Here is a 4318-nt window from a genome sequence, read left to right as displayed (position 1 = left end):
AAATAAATAAATGCTATGATGGAGAAGTATTACAAGACATGGTTTTCAAAACCATGGATAGTTTATAGAGAAAATATTATTTAAGGAAATATTTCGGGATTTGATTTATGAAATTCATAAAGAAAATAATGATTTTATAGGTCAAAAGAAGACATGGTTTTTCAAAACCACAGGCAGGAACTATTTTTTTATGGAAATATGGAAATATGATTTTATAGATTTTTGGGAAATGTTTTTATCAAAATATATTATTCCCAAAAACTTAAAATTAATATTTTTTAAAACTAAAGGGTCATAGAAAATAAATGATTTCAAACTCATTTTCAAATTTTACGACAATGATTAAGCACCTAAAATATAAAATATTGAATTATCAAATGATTTTATCAAAGGACAGGGGATTAATCAATTCTATAAAAAGGATCAGCCAACCAAATTATGGGCATATTAATTGAGTTTTAGGGAGAAACTTCAACAACCTCCAAATTCTAAGGAAAAAGATTGACAGACAGAAGATGAAGGTAGATTTGTGACCAAAAGTGAGCAACCAGTTTCAAGAATAAAGGCAATCAATCAACAATTATTGAGCCAATTCCCAGATTTGGAGGCACAAGACTTTCAATCAACTCCAGGTTTCTTGCAATAAATTAAATATTGTATTTATTTCTAGGTTTATTATTAGAATTTTTTCCCTGTAGACTATTAACATTTTCAATATTGTTTTTCCCATATATTGTATCATTTGGAATGTAAAAGGGTTGGTTTTTTATGCCAAAAGCCTACCAGTTTTGTAAGGACTTCTATTGCAAAATTTTTAATTAAAGATTTTTGGCTTTAGTTTTATGACAAAATTTGTTTCTTATGTATGTCTTTTTCAATGATTTCATAATTTGTTTATGCATACATTTAAGGTAATATAGAAGCACAGGGAAATGCTAAGTTGAGTATCAACCTCCCTAATATCCCACTGCAAAGTTATCATCTGCACTGAGACTAGCTAATTGGAGAAAAACATTAAATTAGTATCTATACATCATTAGATTATTTCCTTTTGTCATCTCTCAAATATATTTATGTGGGGTTACATAGATTATTTTGTACACATCTACTCTTGTTAGATGAATAAGTATTCAGGGAGGATACTTGATTATCTAATTTCCCTTCTATTCCTCTACCAAACTCTTTAAATCTATGTTATTTTATCAGAGCTGGATGTTGACACTTTGATAAAGCCTCAATAAGAGAGGGCTCTAATTCTGAGTAGAGATTGGATATTCATCATGAACCACTTATACAACAAATCATAGATCTAGTTATTGTGCTTCATAGGTTATTTTCCAGCGACAGTGAACAATATTAAAAATCCTTGTAAAACTTGAGGGAGACCGCTCTAGTTCGAGGACTAGCTTGAACTTAAAGTTTGGTCAAGTTGTTTTCTCAACACAGTTTTGCATCCAAGAACTGCCTTTGAGAAATAAATACAACATATCCTACCTTTGTTTTGAATTTACATTCAAGTTAGAAGCTTATTTAGAAAAATCAACAAATAATTCTCAAAGAATAATATATAAACACTCAAAAGACAAAATATTATCATATAATCAAATCCAAAAAGGTCAGTTTTAGTAATATAGTTTATGAAAATAACAACTTATAGGAAGTTAAGTCATATAAGTATCTTGCAGTTGAGATTGATCACATGTTTGCAAGACAATCGTATCCATAAAATCATAGTCATATTACTTATTTTTAAACTCTTATTTTTAACTTTTAACAGATAAGTATAACAGTCTTGCAAAGAGGCCCCTTCTACCAAGATATTGTAGAATCTATCGCGAGGTTTCTACATAATCAACTTTGAGTTTGATCATAATTGTGTCAAAATTGTATTGTAAAGCAAACTAAAATTGGAAAGTAGATGACCAATTAAAATCTTACTGCAAGGGATATAATTATCTTAAGAGTAAGAATGATGGGCCCATTTTGTAGGACAAATATTTTTTGGTTTCAAGTTGGACCTTCTACCTAGATTTGAGGAGCTTCACAAATTTTTAGTACGAATGACTCTCTTGATACATTGAGTCAACCTATTTTCTAGCTATCAAGGACTAATGACCTTCGAATTTTGAGTGCAAAATGACAATTTAATTGGTGCAAATCTCAAGGGGAGGGTTTGAGGATGGGAGCCACCTTTGGGGGAATTAAACTATCCTGAGGGGCGTCCAAGTTCAATCGCGTTTTGCACAGTCCTAGTGATAATATCCCATCAGTGGAAAAATTATTTTTCCATCTAACATTGGGGATGGCCTCGGCCTAGATTCATCCTAGTTTGGGAAAAAAATGACAATTTAATTCATTGATGAATCCAATTCAAGTAGAACAAGAAAATAAATTATTGAGTATGGAATTAATTAGAACAATAAAAATAAAGTATCTTGTGGAACAAATTTTAAACAATTGGAATTGCCTGAATGGTTGGTGGAAATTGGTATGTTGGCGTTGATGTCAACCGAACTAGCATTGAGGTTAGAGGTAGTAGATGTTAGCATTAATGAGCATGTTGTTTAGGGGAAGTTTCATGGTCCTATGGTTGCTGCAGTATTCTTAGAGAATCATCATAGTAGCAGGGTTAGTGGAGAATCCATAAAAAAGATAATTATTATGTTTGGAAGTCCTAGAGTTTGGAGGAGATTATACCTCAAGAGATCAACTTAGTTTCTCCTAAAAGTGGCATAGTTATATAGTGATCTGGAAGAGATTTCCAATGGTATGCTAAAGTCTAGAAAAGGACTTCTCTTTCTGGAGTTACATGAAGTTGAAGTTTGCAAATAGAATCAAGGTCGGGCCTAGTTAGAGGTTGAGCCTAGTCAAAGGTCACGGTCATGTAGCAGAGTTGGTAGACAACATTTTGACCCCCCAACCCCTGACCTTTGTGGGACAATCTCTAAGTCGGAAATCAAGCCTAGTCGAAGGTCAGAGCCATGCAAAAGAGTTATCAGGAGAACACCCCAACTCCCTCACCCCTGACCTATGTGGGACCCAGTACAAGAAACATGGTTGATGATTTCAATGTGATGTGGCAGTATGGAGGACACGTGGCAAGAATATTTGGCATTCTTGGGTAGCCTAATGGGCCAAATATACGTGACACATGTCACCATACATAATGTGCCACATTGCCAAAATGATTTAAGCATGACATAAGATGATGATGTGTTGGAATCCCGACGTTTGCGCCAAGAAGTTGTTTTTGAAGTTTTTCCCATGTATTTGGTCTTAGACATTGAATCGATAAAACAAACCAAGAGCAGTGGAAAATTCCTTTAGTTGGGCCTACAGGCAAGTTGGGGTTGAGACAATTACAAGTGCATAGGAAAATGGAGTGGCCTGCCTCCTAACCTCCCGACCTACATTGGAAGGCTTGCCTAGGTCATGGTTATACGGTATTTTTGTGTGTGACACATTTGAAGTCCTTTACGCTAAATGAAATCTATTGTAATGATACTGCATAGGGTCATATGACCCAAGGCTCGGATAAAATATTAATAGACCCAGAGTAAATGGAGGAAAATTGAGATACAAGGAAACAAGGGCCTCGACATATTCTATATTAATGTTTTCAGGCACAGAAAAACCTAATTTCTCCTCACGCCATGAAGAGATAAATGTGAGTAATGGATATTAGAACTAGCTCAAGAAATCCATGTTGTTTGTAGATGAAAAATTTAATGGAGGAGATATTTGAGTATGTAGGTGGACTGAGAATTAATTCTCGGCATGGCAGAATCGCCAGAGCTCGTTCGCAAATTTAATACATTTATAGTGGTCAGGTTCTGGGATATAACAGGAGAATGTTGATATTTTCAGGAGTATGCACTTGGGCAGAGTGAAGAACAGAGTGAGCTTTGCTGACGAACCACATACATTGAGTGAACTAAGCCTCCCTGTAGAATTGTATATGGTCGTAGAGTGCATGCAGCCTAAGGGAACAACAACAGACAATGTCTTGTTGTAACAAACTATCAGGTACAAAAACTACAGAGATAACATCGGTCATAGTGAAATTGAGGAACAAAATGGTTGAGAGTAGTTGAGAAATCTAGGGATGAAGAGGTAGAACACCAGAGAGGAAAAGTGTGTGTAAGTGAGTAGGAAATGTGGCCAAGTGTTTGACTGTGACCTAGTGTAGCAGAGGGCTGAGACTAGAGCTGGTTGAGTTACACAAAGCATATTTGAAAGGAGAGCTACAAAGTTGAAGGAAGGGAGCCCGCAGTGATGTGGGTGTGTGACTGAGATAAGTGTCACTAAGCGAAGGTGT

This window comes from Pinus tabuliformis, chromosome 5_2 (genome assembly GCF_031772625.1).
Source record: "Pinus tabuliformis cultivar Carrire ecotype Pingquan chromosome 5_2, CPIR1, whole genome shotgun sequence".
Classification (NCBI taxonomy): Eukaryota; Viridiplantae; Streptophyta; class Pinopsida; order Pinales; family Pinaceae; genus Pinus; species Pinus tabuliformis.
Note: the sequence above shows the minus strand (reverse complement) of the source record.